The sequence below is a fragment of the Schistocerca cancellata genome, chromosome 8 (assembly GCF_023864275.1).
Source record: "Schistocerca cancellata isolate TAMUIC-IGC-003103 chromosome 8, iqSchCanc2.1, whole genome shotgun sequence".
Taxonomy (NCBI): Eukaryota; Metazoa; Arthropoda; class Insecta; order Orthoptera; family Acrididae; genus Schistocerca; species Schistocerca cancellata.
The window spans coordinates 449,264,502-449,283,332 of NC_064633.1; the positions used below are offsets into that span (position 1 = coordinate 449,264,502).

Consider the following 18,831-nt stretch of genomic DNA (forward strand, 5'->3'; position numbering starts at 1 on the left):
ACACTGACAGAACCACAGGCACATAGACACAGGCAACAGAGCTTGCACAATGTCGGCACTAGTACAGTGTATATCCACGTTTCGCAGCAATGCAGGCTGCTATTCTCCCATGGAGACGATCGTAGAGATGCTGGATGTAGTCCTGTGGAACGGCTTGCCATGCCATTTCCACCTGGCGCCTCAGTTGGACCAGCGTTCGTGCTGGACGTGCAGACCGCGTGAGACGACGCTTCATCCAGTCCCAAACATGCTCAATGGGGGACAGATCCGGAGATCTTGCTGGCCAGGGTAGTTGACTTACACCTTCTAGAGCACGTTGGGTGGCACGGGATACATGCGGACGTGCATTGTCCTGTTGGAACAGCAAGTTCCCTTGCCGGTCTAGGAATGGTAGAACGATGGGTTCGATGACGGTTTGGATGTACCGTGCACTATTCAGTGTCCCCTCGACGATCACCAGTGGTGTACGGCCAGTGTAGGAGATCGCTCCCCACACCATGATGCCGGGTGTTGGCCCTGTGTGCCTCGGTCGTATGCAGTCCTGATTGTGGCGCTCACCTGCACGGCGCCAAACACGCATACGACCATCATTGGCACCAAGGCAGAAGCGACTCTCATCGCTGAAGACGACACGTCTCCATTCGTCCCTCCATTCACGCCTGTCGCGACACCACTGGAGGCGGGCTGCACGATGTTGGGGCGTGAGCAGAAGACGGCCTAACGGTGTGCGGGACCGTAGCCCAGCTTCATGGAGACGGTTGCGAATGGTCCTCGCCGATACCCCAGGAGCAACAGTGTCCCTAATTTGCTGGGAAGTGGCGGTGCGGTCCCCTACGGCACTGCGTGGGATCCTACGGTCTTGGCGTGCATCCGTGCGTCGCTGCGGTCCGGTCCCAGGTCGACGGGCACGTGCACTTTCCGCCGACCACTGGCGACAACATCGATTTACTCCGGAGACCTCACGCCCCACGTGTTGAGCAATTCGGCGGTACGTCCACCCGGCCTCCCGCATGCCCACTATACGCCCTCGCTCAAAGTCCGTCAACTGCACATACGGTTCACGTCCACGCTGTCGCGGCATGCTACCAGTGTTAAAGACTGCGATGGAGCTCCGTATGCCACGGCAAACTGGCTGATACTGACGGCGGCGGTGCACAAATGCTGCGCAGCTAGCGCCATTCGACGGCCAACACCGCGGTTCCTGGTGTGTCCGCTGTGCCGTGCGTGTGATCATTGCATGTACAGCCCTCTCGCAGTGTCCGGAGCAAGTATGGTGGGTCTGACACACCGGTGTCAATGTGTTCTTTTTTCCATTTCCAGGAGTGTATATGGATAGAGCGTCTGCCATGTAAGCAGGACATCCCGGGTTCGAGTCCCGGTCGGGGCTCACATTTTCACCTGTCCCCATTGACATATATCAACGCCCGTCAGCAGCTGAAGGTATTAATATATAATTCTAATTTCACGCAATGAAGCTGCGGGCAGCAAATCTCCAACTGCCTCGCTGTGCGGGACCACAGTGATAGTCAATGTGCTCATGTGTATCTCGGAGGTTACTTTTTAACCACGAGTTTTCAGTGTTGCTAGCTGGGGCTTTTATCTTTTCTTGTTTTCTTATTTTGTTCTTTTCACTGAAGGTAAACGCGCTTCTAACATGTCAGTTTTTCAATTGTTCAATTGTAACTGTATTTTATTTTGAGATGATTGAGTCCCCCCATAACAGAGCTTAAATGTTTTACCGACGTGTGATTATTTCATACTGGTTGTCATGAGCATAGATTGTTAGGATAGGTATCTGTATTTTATCATTATGACTGTAAGTTTCCTATCTTGTAGATGTACACCTGAAGATATGAGCCGAAATCACGAAACCGGTCGTGTTACTTTGAAATTTCATATACAGCTGAAAGCGGAGTATCTCAGAAGCATGGATATAAATGAGGAACAACAAACCATTACAGCTTTCAGAAACTCTCTCGTGCCTACATGCAATCCAGAAAAATTACTACCGTGCTATGAACATAGCATAAAAAATTGTGAAATCTCGTACTAGGCATCAGTACTTGCTAAAGATACGCTCAACGTACAAAATAGTAATCACTCCGTAAAAGAGCACAATCTTCGTTCTGCAGCTTCGTGGATGGTGTAGAACTGCTACCAGGCGGTCCGCCAGCCGTAGCGGCCGAGCGGTTCTAGGCGCTTCAGTCTGGAACCGCGCGACCGCTACGTTCGCAGGTTCGAATCCTGCCTCGGGCATGGATGTGTGTGATGTCCTTAGGTTGGTTAGGTTTAAGTGGTTCTAAGTTCTAGAGGACCTCAGATGTTAAGTCCCATAGTGCTCAGAGCCATTTGAATCATTTGAACCAGGCGGTCCTGTAGTCCTTCACCGCTGACGTAAGTCGTGACGAAGTGGCGTGCGCGTGCACCTGTAGGGTGTACGGAATCAGCGCAGGGATATGGGTCGACCTGGCAGAATGGGAGAAAGGAGCTCTCGTGTTTGGTCGTGCCCGCAACCACACAATCATTCAGGCTGCGTGATTTGTTGGTGTATCAACGCGGACTGCCCAATGTATCTACAAGGAATAATGTACCACTGGCAACTACGCAACACGGCGTGAGAATTGCGCTCATAAAAAAGGTCCTAGCCAGCAGGGACTGGAGACAAGCGTGGCCAGCAGCTGACCAGAGGTGTGTAGTGTGGCCCAACGAGTCGCGGTATTGCATATTTTCAAATGATACAAAAAGGAGAGTGAAGCTACGGCCCAAGGGGGCTGGAGGGTATGTACAGGTTGGAGCGGGTTTCTTTCTTTTGGGATGGGGAGGTTTCGTACTCCATTTTCAGCTGGTTAAGGTATATTGAGGAACTTATGAACTCTTTCCCTATACTGTCAATGCTAGAGGCGTTGTCACACGGTATTACCGTCCATTGTGCTTATGCGTGTAACATTCGTTTGTTTAATCATGCGAGTCCTTGCCTTGTTCATTGTCAGTTAGGGTGGGTACCACCTGTAATGCGACGTGATTTTCACTTGCGCTGTTTCCTTCATCGATTTCTTAGTCGCTGATGTCGTCGTTTCCATTCCATACCTATCAAATAACTGTTATTCCATAACTGCAATACCAGATCGGATACTTCCAGCATCTTCGTTGTACCTATGCATAACACTACATCTTTCTCCATCTCCTTCTCAATCTCAGTCTTACGATTCTGGAACAAGGTCACTTGTAACTTGTGTCTTATCGAAAAGCACACTGCATTCCAGAAAAGATTAAAGCTGCATCCATTACCATCGGCTTAAGTTCCGTCTTGATTAATCCCAGATGATTGCTCTCTGCTCAACACTAAACCAGAATCTCCGTCCCTTTGTCAACACTGTCCATGCTTATCGCATCCCTACTAATTATTTTCTTCCTTCCATCTCATCTGTCTGTCTTATTACATTTTCTCTCGTGCTTCTTTTGATCAGTGTAACTTCTGCTCAACATTTGGAAGCAGCTACTCATGTAGCAGAGTGCTTGTGGGGTGCACATGAGGGTTTCTTAGGCTAGGTGATAGTTTGAGGTGCTCTGATGAACACTCGCCAGTCGATTCATAGCAAGGGAAGTCGAACGGCGTTCAAAATAAAGACACTTCGACTGTCACAATTTTATCAGTAAACTGTCGAAGGATTCCCGAATTTACTGCTCCTCCAGAAAAGATCTGGTGCTCAAACTGTTCTTGGGACTGAGAGCTGGCTGAAACCCGAAGTGGAAAGCTTTGAGACACTTAGCGAGTCATGGAACGCATATCGGACATAGGAGGGGAAGTTTTCATTGCAGTTGACAAAAATACTTTCTCTATTGACGTCGAAGTTGAGTGTGACAGTAAAGTCGTCTGGTTGTGTGTAACAAGTGTCGGTGAAACTAAATTAATTGTTGGATGTTTTTACCGGCCACCCGATTCCACTGTGGCGGTTCTAGAGTCATTCAAATAAAGTCTACGCTCAATAGCGCCTAGCTATGCAGATGATGCAATACTAGTTGGAGGCGACTTTAACCTGCCGAGTATAGACTGGGATGTCTATGGATTCACTGCGGGGGGTACAGACAGACAGTCAAGCGAAATACTTTTGAACACGTTTTCTGAAAATTGTCTTGAGCAGCTAGCTCGGCAGTCCACACGCAACGGAAATATCTTAGACCTTGTAGCTACAAATAGGCCGAATCTTATCGACAGTTTCAGTATAGAAACGGAGATTTGCGATCATGATGTCATTATAGAAACTATGATTACAAAAGTTAATAAATCAGTCAAGAAGGCTAGAAGAGTGTTTCTGCTAGCTGGAGGACAGTGGATTGGCATCACTTAGTACCAGTGAGATGGATGTAGAGGAATTATGGACAAAGTTTAAGCAGAATGTAAATCGTGGTCTGGAGAGTTACGTGCCTAGTAAGTGGATAAAGGATGGAAAAGACACACCATGATTTAATAACGAATTCCTAAGATGCTGAGGAAGCAGAGGCTGTTGCATTATAGGTTCAAAAGGGGACGCACAAACGACGACAAGCGGGGGTTAGTAGAGATTCGTGCGTCTGTGAAAAAATCTATACTTTCCGGGAATCTAGAACTATGGAATCTGCCTGTTGCCCTTCATCCATAGTTCTCAGTATATCATGTGAGAAAGGACAATCTATCACAGTCAGACCTTAGCAAAAGATCTGGCAGAGAACCCGAGAAAATTCTGGTCGTATGTAAAATCGCTAAGTGGGTCTAAGGCTTCCATTCAGTCCCTTGTTGACCAGTCTAGTGTGGCAGTTGAAGATCCAAACGAAAGCCGAAGTTTTAAGTTTCACGCTCAAGAAATCGTTTACGCAGGAGAACCCTACAAACTTTCCGTCATTTTCCCATCAGACAGACTCCAGTATACACGACATAGAAATAAGTATAGCTGGCGTAGAGAAGCAACTTAAAGATTTGAAAACAAATGAATCACCGGGCCCGGGTGGAATCCCAGTTCGAATTTACAACGCGTGCTCTACGGCATTGAACCCTTAACTAACTTGCATTTATCGTGAATCTCTCGCCCAGCACAGAATCCCAAGCGACTGGAAAAAAGCGCAAATGGCTCCAGTATGTAAGAAACGTAAACAACAGACCGGCAAAATTACAGACCAATATCCCTAACTTTTGTTTACATTCTCAGTTCGAATACAATAAACTTCCTTGAGACTAAGAAACTTATGTCCACGAATCAGCCTGGGTTTAGAAAGCATCGCTCTTACGAAGCTCAGCTTGTCCTTTCTCACATGATACACTGAGATCTATGGGTTAAGGGCAACAGGCAGATTCCATAGTTCTAGATTCCCGGAAAGCATGTGACACGGTGTCCCACTGCAGGCTGTTAACGAAGGTATGAGCATATGAAATACATTCACAGATATGTTACTGGCTCGAAGACTTCTTAAATAGTAGATCCCAGTTTGTTGTCCTCGGCGGCGAGTGTTCATCAGAGACAAGGGTATTGTCAAGAGTGCCCCAGGGAAGTGTGATAGGACCACTGTTGTTCTCTATATACATAAATGATTTGGCGGACAGGGTGGGTAGAAATCTGCGGTTGTTTGCTGATGATGCCGTGGTACTTCCTGGCAGATTAAAACTGTGTGCCGGGCCGAGACTCGAACTCGGGACCTTTTGCTTATGGCGGGCAAGTGCTCTACCAACTGAGCTACCCAAACACGACTCACGCCCCGTCCTCACAGCTCTACTTCCACCAGTACCTCGTCTCCTACCTTCCAAACTTTACAGAAGCTCTCCTGCGAACCTTGCAGGACTAGCACTCCTGAAAGAAAGGATGTTGCGGAGACATGGCTTAGCCACAGCCTGGTCCCGAGTTCGAGTCTCGGCCCGGCACACAGTTTTAATCTGCCAGGAAGTTTCATATCAGCGTACACTCCGCTGCAGAGTGAAAATCTCATTCTGGATGCCGTGGTATACGGTAAGGTGTCGAAGTTGAGTGACTGCAGGGAGGTACAAGACGACGTAAATAAAATTTCCAGTTGGTGTGATGAAAGGCAGCTAGCCCTAAATGTGGAAAAATGTAAGCCAATGCGGATTACTAAGAAGAACAAAACTGTAATGTTCGGATACAGTATTACTAGTGTCCAGCTTGACACGGTCAAGTCGTTTAAATATCTGAGCGTAACGTTTCAAAGCGATATGAGGTGAAACGAGCATATGAGAATTATGGTAGGGGAGGCAAATGGCCGACTTCGGTTTATTGGAAGAATGTTAGGAAACAGTGGTTCACCTGTGAAGGGGATCGCATATAGACGGCTGGTGCGACCTATTCTTGAGTACTGCTTGAGTGTTTAGAATCCGTACCAGGTCGGATTGAAGAGAGACATCGAAGGAAATCAGAGGAGGGCTGCTAGATTAGTTACCGGTAGGTTCGAACAAAACTTAAGTGTTACGGAGGCGCTTCGAGAACTCAAATGGGAATCCCTGGAGGGAAGACGGCGTTCTTTTCGGATCTATTGAGAAAATTTAGAAAACCGGTATTTGATGCTAACAGCCGAACGGTTCTGCTGCCGCCAACATATAGTAGTCGCGCGGGGTTAGCCGAGCGGTCTGAGGCGCTGCAGTCATGGACTGTGTGGCTGGTCCCGGGGGAGGTTCGAGTCCTCCCTCGGGCATGGGTGTGTGTGTGTATTTCTCCTTAGGATGATTTACTTTAAGTAGTTTGTAAGCTTAGAGGCTGATGACCTTAGCAGTTAAGTCCCATAAGATTTCACATACACACAAATGCAACATACAGTACATCGCGCGTAAGGGCCACGAAGATAAGAAACGAGCAATTAGGGCGTACAGACAGTCGTTTTACCTTCGCTCTATTTGGAGTGGAACAGGATGGGAAATTACAAGCAGTGGTTCAGGAGACCCTCCGTCATACTTCTACGGTGGCTTGCAGATTTTGTATGTATATGCAGAAGTGGTTCCTTCTGTATTGGTGCCATGTATTTGCGTATTATGTATGTAGATGCAGAAGTGGTTCCTTCTGTATTGGTGCCATGTATTTGCGTTAGATGTCATTACATTCATTTGATAAGAACAGAATGAGGAAACTGCTCAGTAGTACGATGTTATGATATACAGGGTGTAAATGCTATAAGCTGCCAAAAAAATCCTGTTAGTAGAACACAAGTAATTGATTTTAAACGTCTGTTTTTGTGAAAGTAGGCAGTACTGCTACGCGTATCAACATCGCCAGTGTGAGCCGCAAACATTTAGGCCACAACGGCCGCCTGTTTGAGTCACTGTAATACGCCAATCGTCGGCAGTCATCGAGTACCCTATGCAGACATTATTGCAACTCCGTTAAACGTTAGGATGGAAGGGAGATTTGCTATCACTGAACTATGCGATATTCATTCAATTTACGGCGAGGCAAAAGATATTGCGAGAGCAGCTGTACGAATTTATCGAGAAAGCTTCCCACAGCGAAAATTTCCTGCACGATAGACGTTTGTTGCTGTTGACCAAAGGTTTGTACCATCATAATTCTCTACTTTTACTCGATTGTTTTGCGATTCATTCGTGACAAAGTACAGTAGTTATCTTTACGTTCAATTCTGTATGCGAAGTGTAATGTCTGTTCTGATATGATGTTCTTTCGTTTTATTATTACGTAAATCACGGCGGAATACAGCTCACGAGTACGTATTTAATTTGCATAGATTGAGAGATATAGGCTTTTTACTACCAAGCGCGGAAGGCAGAGACCCACAAAGCCAAGAACTTCCTCTGGAAGCTGAGGAACAAACTCTGGACCCCATCCACGAAGATCCCACTCAGAGAACTGGAAGCATCGCCCGCCGAGTGGGTGTATCACACACTACCGTCCATTGCACTTTGAAAGAGGAGCGTCTGCAGCCTTACCACATTCAGCGCGTACAAGCGTTGAGAGAACAAGATTTCCCTCCGCGAGGAGAATTCTCAGAGCGGCACAAAGTGTGCTGAATGATTTTGTAAACAAAATACTCCGTACAGAAGAAGCATGTTTCACTCGCGACGCAATAGTCAATTTCGATAACATGCACACATGGGGTGTACACAGTCCGCGCCGAGCAGTAGCAACACATTTTCAGCGCCGCTTTTCCGTAAATGTGTGGGCAGGTATAATCGATGATTACAGTATCGGCCCATATGTTTTACTTGCACGGTTGACTGGTAACAATTAGCGAACCTTTCTAGAGGTAAAATTGCTACCAACTTTATTAGAAAATATTCCGTTAACCCTGCGTCATAAGATGTGGTTCCCCGACGATGGTGCTCCATCCCACATTGGTCACAGAGTATGGATTTTTGAAAAGACGATTTCCATGACGTTGGATTGGACGTTTTGGTCCACGTCGATGGCCGCACGCAGTCCTGATTTCAATCCACTGGATTTTTACTTATGAAGGTGTTGTGGATTGGCAAGAGAGCCAACCCGGTTTTGAGAGGAAGCCGAAAGGCACGCGTTTTATCTCACGCAGGCTGGCGCGAGGTCTGGAACAGGACAAGGAAATTAGACTAGCAAAAAAGGACGTAGCTGTGGAATACTTAACTTTAATCCATAAATGGTGAACATCGCTCTTGACGTACATGTTTTACAGCATCAATAGTAACTGGTAACGGCGCTTTGCTAGGTCGTAGCAAATGACGTAGCTGAAGGCTATGCTAACTATCGTCTCGGCAAATGAGAGCGTGTTTTGTCAGTGAACCATCGCTAGCAAAGTCGGCTGTACAACTGGGGCGAGTGCTAGGAAGTCTCTCTAGACCTGCCGTGTGGCGGCGCTCGGTCTGCAATCACTGATAGTGGCTACACGCAGGTCCGACATATACTAACGGACCGCGGCCGATTTAAAGGCTACCACCTAGGAAGTGTGGTGTCTGGCGGTGACACCACAGAAGGAATTTATTTATGCTCAGAAAGTAAATAATGTGGACGAACTTACGCAGAGGATTTTGGACGCTGCCAGTACCATAAAGGCAAATGTGCTTGCGTTTGAACGAGTGCGATGAAACTGGAGTAGCCGTAATGTAGGTTATGTCGAATCGAATGGTGGGCATTTTGAACACTTACTGTAGTGTTGGTGTGACAGGAAACAAAGTAATATTGGTTTCATTTTCGTTACGAAAAGAAAAATAATCTGACTAATTTTCGTTATGGTTCTGCTGTAAAAAGAGGAAACAGGTGATTGTAATTACTGCACAACAAATTACATGGCAATTGGTTGATTTCGTACTAAGAGAAACACATTTTATTTGATGCTAGCATTTCTTTACTACCACGACCTTCGTTATGGTAGTGTAAAAGAGAAAACGTCTGGTTGTACTTAATTCACTGATTACGTAAAACGAACTGCACGTTCTTGACAACCCAGTGACTGTTTACATTGCTTGTGTCGGTAGTAAGTAGCCACCGCAACGTGTCGTTGTGCACGTCCAATGTTCACATTGCTTTAGTTTGTCCGTTGCATTTCTCTGACCGCCGCGTCGATGTCGGTAATAAACACCCAAGGTCGTGTGCCGTCAGCTGACAATGTAAACACAAATGCTTCTGCTATCAAACTTGCAAATATCTGTCTTAAAGAAAGTGATACGACATATCATTAGACATTTTTGTATAGCATACGATGCACTGTCTGTATAATTTTGGCAGCCTATACCGTTACACCCTGTATCTTAATTTCTGTGTGTTCATTAGTATATGTATTATTTTTATTATTGTTGTAATTGTTTAGTACTCAGTCAACCACAATTATATTGCACCTGGGAGTGAGGGTGATTCGGTTCGCTTATCTTGAGTGAGCGCGTAATCGGTGTTGATAGTATATGCACAAATGACCTGAGAGCATTGACGGTACGACGCGTTTTCCTTAGCCGCCACCGTACTTTTTTTACTGTTACGTCATCGCTTGTTTCCAATATAGGCCAAGTGGTTAAGTAGTACCATGCATATTGTAATGTTGAATCACAAGGGGTATTTGGTAAGAAAGAGTGAAATAAATGCTTAAACAATCAAATAAATAAATAAGAGGCTCTTTGTTTGTTTGCTAGACAGGGAACGAGCGAGGTGGCGCGGTGGTTAGCGCACTGGGCTCGCATTCCGGGAGGACGACGGTTCAATCCCGCGTCCGGCCCTCCTGATTTAGGTTTTCCATAATTTCTCTAAATCGCTCCAGGCAAATGCCGGGATGGTTCCTTTGAAAGGGCACGGCCGACTTCCTTCCCCATCCTTCCCTAATCCGATGAGACTGATGACCTCGCTGTTTGGTCTCTTCTCCCAAACAACCCAGACGGGTTTCGTTGCTTTCATTGTAGGACCAACTTTAGTGGCCTGTAATCATATTTTGTTCTTACTATATGTATCTGTTAGGTATGTTATGAAATAATTATAAACATGTTTTTACATTACAACTTTAGGCAATTTTTAAATTAGAAACAACTGTTTAATACACAGGTATCTTTTTACCTGTTCAACAGCTTTCCGTCCCACTTAAGATTTCGTGTCCTTTCTTGACCTACATGCTGCTATGCAACTGTGTTTGGTTGTACTAGACAGTCTAGGATGTCTTCGTCGTATATGCATCCGGATTCCCCGACAAATACTTCGCGTCTACATAAGTTAGTTTCTGAAAATGTGTAGTACTATTTTCTCTGTGTGTTTACTATGTCTACTGTTGTGAACTGCCGCAATGCGTTTTCCGTTCCCAGTTGTCTGTTTTGTGGTGGCTGTATGCGCGCGCGCGCACGCACACACACACTAACACACACACACACACACACACACACACACACACACACACACACACACACACACACACAACAACAACAACAACAGCAACAGCAACAGCAAGCGAAAACTGAACGGCAGGCAGGCAGTGAAAAACAAACAGAACGACAGAAGAACCCATAGCGGCAGTTGGAAACATTACGAAATATTGAACAGACAGAATAAATACTGCTGCCCTAGTCAAACACGAACTATATGTACTGAAATACACACGCAAATATCTAGAATAGGGCATGCTGTACTGTACAGGACAGCCAAACATCGTTTCATCACTTCGTATATGTGAAAAAAGGGCTGTACGAAATCGTAAATGGTACAAAAAAACTGTCCAAACTGGCATCATTTGGTATTCCATTTATTGATCAATTTCCCTCGGATGTGTCCGATTTCTGTTCCTTGGAGTCTTGTACTGCGCTACCACAGTAGACAGTGGGGCTGGCTTAGACTTATTCATGTGGGTGGGGTGGTTTGCACGCTCGCAGCCGGCGATATGAACTAAAGAGAAGTTTGATAAACATTACGGTGACACTGCACCTTCGATTAGAACAGTTTATAAGTGGTTTCAAAATTTTCGGAGTGGCCATATGGTTACAAGTGATGCTGAACGTTCTGGACGCCCTGTGGAGGTTAGGACTCCAGAAATCATTGATAAAATCCATGATATGTAAGTTGGATGACAGAAGGGTTAAGGTGCGTGAGATTGCTAGTGATGTGGGCATCTCGAATGAACGGGTACATAATACACTACTGGAGATTAGAATTAAAGAAGAAATTAAAAAGAAAAAAAATTTAAAAAAAATAAATTAAAAGAAAAAATTAAAGAAGAAATGCAGATGATAAACGGGTATTCATTGGACAAATATATTATACTACAGCTGACATGTGATTACATTTTCACGCAATTTGGATGCATAGATCCTGAGAAATCAGTACCCAAAACAACCACCTCTGGCCGTAATAACGGCCTTGATACGCCTGGGCACTGAGTCAAACAGAGCTTGCATGGCGTGTACAGGTACAGTTACCCCTGCAGCTTCAACACGATACCACAGTTCATCTAGAGTAGTGACGCGTATTGTGACGAGCCAGTTGCTAGGCCACCATTGACCAGACGTTTTCAATTGGTGACAGATCTGGAGAATGTGCTGGCCAGGACAGCAGTCGAAGATTTTATGTACCCAGAAATGCCCGTACAGGATCTGCAACATGCAGTTGTGCATTATCCTACTGAAATGTAGGGCTTCGCAGGGATCGAATGAAGGGTAGAGCCACGGGTCGTAACACATCTGAAATGTAACGTCCACTGTTCAAAGTGCCGTCAATGCGAACAAGAGATGACGGAGACGTGCAACCAATGGTACCCCATACCATCACGCCGGTATGGCGATGACGAATACACGCTTCCAATGTGCGTTCACCGCGATGCCGCCAAACACGGATGCGACCATCACGATGTTGTAAACAGAACCTGGATTCATCCGAAAAAATGACGTTTTGCCATTCGTGCACCCAGGTTCGTCGTTGCGTACACCATCGCCGGCGCTCCTGTCTGTGATGCAGCGTTAAGGGTAACCGCAACCATGGTCTCCGAATGGATAGTCCATGCTGCTCCAAACGTCGTCGAACTGTTCGTGCAGATGGTTGTTGTCTTGCAAACGTCCCCATCTGTTGACTCAGGGATAGAGACGTGACTGCACGATCCGTTACAGCAATGCGGATAAGATGCCTGGCATCTCGACTGCTAGTGATACGACGCCGTTGGGATCCAGCACGGCGTTCCGTATTACCCTCCTGAACCCAGCTAACAGTAATTGGATCTCGACCAACGCGAGCAGCAATGTCGCGATACGATAAACCGCAATCGCGATAGGCTACAATTCGACCTTTATCAAAGTCGGAAACGTGATGGTACGCATTTCTCCTCCTTACACGAGGCATCACAACAACGTTTCACCAGGCAACGCCGGTCAAGTGCTGTTTGTGTATGAGAAATCGGTTGGAAACTTTCGTCATGTCAGCACGTTATAGGTGTCGCCAACGGCGCCAACCTTGTGTGACTGCTCTGAAAAGCTAATCATTTGCATACCACAGCATCTTCTTCCTGTCGGTTAAATTTCGCGTCTGTAGCACGTCATCTTCGTGGTGTAGCAATTTTAATGGCCAGTAGTATATTTTGCATAAACATTTGGACATGAGAAAGCTATCCTGAAGATGGGTTTCGCGATTGCTCACGCTTGACAAAAAACGGAATCGTGTGAAGTGTTGCAAGGATTGTTTGCAGCTGTTCAGGAAGAATCTGCGGGACCTTAAGCGTCGTTTTGTCACTGTGGATGAAACATAGGTACATTACTATACTCCTGAGACCAAACAACAATCTAAACAATGGGTACAATTGGTTGCCAAGGGAGAAGCTGCACCAAAATGGCAAAGACGATTCCTTCGGCCGGAAAGGTTATGGCGACTGTCTTTTGGGATTCTCAAGCGATAATCCTCATCGACTATCTGGAAAAGGGTAAAACTATTACAGGTTCATATTATTCATCGTTATTGGACCGTTTGAAAGCCGAGCTGCAAGAAAAACGCCGGCGATTGGACCGCAAAAAAGTCCTTTTCCTTCGCGAAAATGCACCAGCACACACCTCAGCAGTTGTGGTCGCAAAATTAATGGAAATAGGATTCCAACTCTTTCACATCCCCGCTATTCTCCAGACTTGGCTCTGTCAGACTACTATTTGTTCCCCAATTTGAAGAAATGGCTGGCGGGAGAAAGATTTTATTCAAACGAGGAGGTGATTGCAGCAACTAATAGCTATTTTGCAGACTTGGACAGTTTCTATTATTTGGAAGGGATCAACAAATTAGCACAGCATTGGATGAAGAGTATACGTCTAAAAGGAGACCATGTCGAAAAATAAAAAACGTTTACCCCAAACACGTAAGTGGTTTTTATTTTTGCACGGACTTTCCAAATGCCCCTCGCACCTGTGGGGTGGATAGGCGTGGCTAGAAGCCAGATGGACGTACCTCGCAGTGACGTAATAGCAACCGATTACAAAATCAGTTATAAACATCTTGAGCACGTCAAATCGTGTAATATTTATGCATAATACTAATAAGTTGCATGAAATGAGACAGACACATGGAATCTATATAAGGAAGGCGGATGGAAGACCCAAGATATATTGGAAGGTTTCTAGAAAAATCCGGAGCGTCTGCGAAGGAAAACACATTCAAGATGGTAATGCGACCAATTCTCGAGTGTTGTTCCAGAGTTTGGAGTCGTAATCAAGTAGGCATGATAATGTACACTACCTGATCAAACGTACTCTGACACCTTTTAGTGGTCGTTAGTGAAGGGCTGAGCACTGCTGACTACTGGAGACAGTGAGGTGTCTGAATGTCTGTGGAGGAACGGCTGCTCACTATTCCTCAGGAGCTGAAACCAAAGAAGGTAATGATGTTGGACGCTGGGGTCTGAAGCCCAATCGGCGTTCTAATTCGTCCCAAGATGTTCCGTTGGGTTCGGTGCGAAACGCGGGCAGGTCAGTCCATTTTAGGAATGTTCACGACCACAAACCATTACCTCATAGATGATACTTTGTCAGGATACTTTCACATGCTGTTACGATAAATCTCGTCTCCGAAACGTTTCTCTACTGTACGGTGTACACAATGCTGTAAAATGTTTCCATAACTTCTGCAGTAACACTGCCTCCTCCGTACTTCTCTGTTGGCGCTCCACATCGTTGCAGACAACTTTCTCCAGTCATTCTCCAAACCCACCCACGGATTAACACAGGGTACTCCATGATTCTTCTGCAGCTCGTGGTCTTGCGGTAGCGATCTCGCTTCCTGCGCACGGGGTCCCGGGTTCGATTCCTGGCGGGGTGAGGGATTTTCCCTGCCTCGAGATGACTGGGTGTTGTTGTGTTGTCTTCATCATCAGCATCCATCCCAATTACGGTCGGAGGAAGGCAATGGCAAACCACCTCCGCTAGGACCTTGCTTAGTACGGCGGCGCGGGTCTCTCACATCGTTCCCTATGCTCCTCGGAGTATGGAACCTCATCATCACATCACTCCATGATTCATGACTTCAAATCACTCGTTTCCAGTCATCTAATGACCAGTGGCGTCGCTCTTTACACCACTCGAAGTGTCGCTTAACAATGTCTGCAGAAATGCGTGGCTTATGAGGAACTGCACGGCCACTGTACGCAATTTATTTTTAATTTCCTGCTCTAGCGTCACTTCATCCACCTGTCAGAATATCTTTTTGGGTACTCGTCTTCTACCCTAAAGTATTTAAATTTGGATAAAGTGAAGGAGGTGTAGCTGAATTAATTTTTGCTTAGCTTTCTGAAGTTATTAAAGTTCCTGGCGATGTCTCCCAGACTGCTGCTTCTTGTGCAAGTTTATAAAAATAGGTTCTGATAAGAAGTTTGACGTTTGTCTTTAAATAAAGAGTCTTGGCCATGATGTCATTTTCCAGCAGATGGTTTACTTCCAAGTTCTGACACACTTTCACTGTTACTATAATATTCACATATATTAGTGATGACAACAGTTGTTAGAGCGACCCTCAAAACACATCCACTTCCTACCATCTCGTCGGCCGCTGTGGCCGAGCGGTTTTAGGAGCTTCTGTCCGGAACCGCGTGATCGCTACGGTCGCAGGTTCGAATCCTGCCTCGGGCATGGATGTGTGTGATGTCCTTAGGTTAGTTAGGTTTAAGTAGTTCTAAGTACTAGGGGACTCATGACCTCAGATGTTAAGTCCCATAGTGCTCCCAGCCACTTGGACTTTTTTTTTAACAACCAAGTACGTCGTCCACATCGAGACGTCAAAGACCTCGTAAAACCTCCGGGTTCAGGCTGTAGTTGTTATTCTGGTTTTCGCTTACAAGCTTTCGACACAGGTTAGTACTATTAGAAAAGCTTGAAGAATGTGGAAGTTACAGGCGGAGAATAATGCTTACAACAGCTATTGGTAATTATTTACGGGAATATGATGTTTATATTCTGTTGAAAAAGGTATACTTAATTTGACTTCGGCGTGTTTTGCACTCTGATTGTCAAACCGGCGTTTTGCAGTTTTGTGTGTTTTTTTTTTTTTTTTTTTTTTTTTTTTTTTTTTTTTTTTTTTACAACTAGGTTGCATCTATTTTATGTTTCACATCAGGATTTACAAATAATATAATTAATTCTGGTTTGACAGTTTTGTGAATCGATGATGGTTTTTAAATCAAAATTACGAAGAAATTTCCATATTTCAAATTTAGTTATTTTCTGTTTGGGATAAAACTGACAAAAACTAGGAAGCATTTCAGTGTCTCTGTCTCCAAAGTTTTCAGATGAGACTTAAAAATTCAAAAGGTAATTTAAATGATTTTTTAACAATATTGCACAATTCATCTTTTGGTTTGTTACTGAAATTAACATGGCTATTTCTATTATGTTAACGATCAGAGGTTTGTTTACACGTAATATGCATTTTGTCTGTTTCAAAATTTATATTTTCTCCATAATTGTGTAGTTGCAAATTTTGTTATAAGTCTACATTGAAGATACTTTTCAATAAGTTGTAAAATCCATGTCTGGAGAAATTATAGGGTGTATACAAATGATCTGTGTCAAAATATTGTGTGAACAGATTGTAAAGATAAACTAGAAAGTTTTACTTAATCTACCGAGGCCTTCTCCATAATGTTACGCTACGCTCAATGATTGTGCTAGCTGGACTACTGGTGGCGTTTTACAATTCACATATGACTTCTTTCGCTGATTTCATGCGATTTTTTTACAACCACCCTCAGCAGTGTTCGACAGTTCCTGTTCATCAATACATGAGGTCTGCCTTGCCTTGGTACAGCTCTGGTTGTTCCTTCGCGTTCCCACTACACAGTCACAACAACAGTCGACTTGGACAGCTTATAATGGATTTGTTACTCACGTACATCCAATGAATACTCCACTTTCAAAGTCATTGAGCTCTGCTGACCGAACTACTCTGCTGCTAATATTTCTGTGGTATCGTCCCGAGGTCTCTTTGCCACAGTTGGCAATGCGAAGCGATACCACAGACATTAGCGAAGGCTCGCTGCGGTGCGCAGCAACGAATGGGAGGCGCTGCAGAAGACCACGCCTCCCTCTTAGCGTAGCGGCGCCCTCATACTGAGGACAATATAGTGTCGAGCGTGCAAGTGCTGCGCCCAGTTTGAGACCTCAGCTACAGCAGTGAACATCATCACGCAGGACTGTCGTAATTGTCGAACATTGCGCTTAAAGAGAACAGTTTGTTACTTAGTGCTCAGGTGATGTTTTCATAGTCAGTGACAGTTTAAAATTTCCAGAATGAGATTTTCACTCTGCAGCGGAGTGTGCGCTGATATGAAACTTCCTGGCAGATTAAAACTGTGTGCCCGACCGAGACTCGAACTCGAGACCTTTGCCTTTCGCGGGCAAGTGCTCTACCATCTGAGCTACCGAAGCACGACTCACGCCCGGTACTCACAGCTAGGAGAGGAGATACTGGCAGAAGTAAAGCTGTGAGTACCGGGCGTGAGTCGTGCTTCGGTAGCTCAGATGGTAGAGCACTTGCCCGCGAAAGGCAAAGGTCCTGAGTTCGAGTCTCGGTCGGGCACACAGTTTTAATCTGCCAGGAAGTTTCAGTTTAAAATTGTCAAGCACTCCCGAGGCAAAGAAGTGTGTCGAAGTTGAGTAGACCTTCCATTCATATATGTATGTATAAAGTGAACTACAAGGTGTACAACTTTGCTTCCGCCGTTTGTTCCCCAACATTTAAGGCTTTAATGGAACAAATTGGTTACACATGTATCATTCAAAGTATTTTCCATCGCTGGCCACTACTCTCTCCCATCTTTCGAGCAGTGCACGAATTCCGCGCCGAAAAAATTGTTCATCTTTTGAAGCGATCCACGAATAGGTCCAGTTTGTGGCTTCTTCATGAGATCGGAAATGTTGGTCAATCAGGCCATGCGCTATTGATCTAAACAGGTGATAGAGGGAGCAATATCTGGAGAATACGGCGGGTGGGTTATGACTTCCCATTTTAACGTTTACGAGTACGTTTTGACCTCTCTTGCAACGTGGGGTCGAGCGTTGTCATGCTGGAAAACCACTTTATTCTGCCTCTCGCTGTATTGCGGCCGTTTGTCTTTTAATGCTCTGCTCAAACGCATTAATTGCGTTCGATAACAAGCACCCGTGATTCAGAATGAGATTTTCACTCTGCAGCGGAGTGTGCGCTGATATGAAACTTCCTGGCAAAGGTCCCGAGTTCGAGTCTCGGTCCGGCACACAGTTTTAATCTTCCACGAAGTTTCAAGCACCTGTGATTGTTTCACTTGGTTTTAACACCTCATAGTACACGACGCCGAGCTTGTCCCACCAAAGGCAGAGCATGATCTTGGAGCTGTGAATTTTCGGTTTGGCCGTCGACGTGGAAGCATGGTCGGGATATCTCCGTGATTTTTTGCGTTTAGGGTTACCGTTATGAACCCATTTTTTGTCCCCGATTACAAAGCGATGGAAATCCCTTCCGTTTTTGCCTCTGAAGCAACTGTTCACACACAAACGCCGTTCAACGTCTCTTGGTTTCAGCTCACACGCGACCTAAGTTCCTTCTTTCTGAATCATGCCCATAGCCTTGAGACGTTTTGAAATGACTTGCTGTGTCACTCCCACTAATTGTGCCAATTCTTCTTGAGTTTGACGCGAGTCTTCACTCAGCAATGTCTCCAATTTTGCATCTTCGTAAACATTCTCTCTTCCATCACTATGCCGGTGTACAACGTTAAAATCATCGTTCTTGAAGTGTTGAAACCACTCACGACACGTTCTTTCACTAATAGTATCCTTACCATACGTACTTGAGAGCATTCGATGAGACTCAGTCGGTGTTTTCTTCATATTGAAACAAAACAGTAACACCTCCCCCAAATGACGAGAATCAGTCCCCTAAACTGACATTTTCAACCAAGAGCATCTGTATG

At 45.2% G+C, this 18,831-nt stretch overlaps 1 protein-coding gene and 1 non-coding gene across 2 annotated transcripts in view; one reads left to right on the forward strand and one right to left on the reverse strand.

Annotated features, from left to right (window-relative positions):
* Positions 1 to 18,831, forward strand: part of LOC126095623 (uncharacterized) — a 402,540-nt gene that overhangs the window by 379,924 nt on the left and 3,785 nt on the right. The gene's annotated exons all lie outside the window — the stretch shown is intronic.
* Trnag-gcc (transfer RNA glycine (anticodon GCC)) lies at positions 5,640 to 5,715 on the reverse strand. The gene has a single exon. It is a non-coding gene; the product is annotated as a tRNA-Gly (tRNA).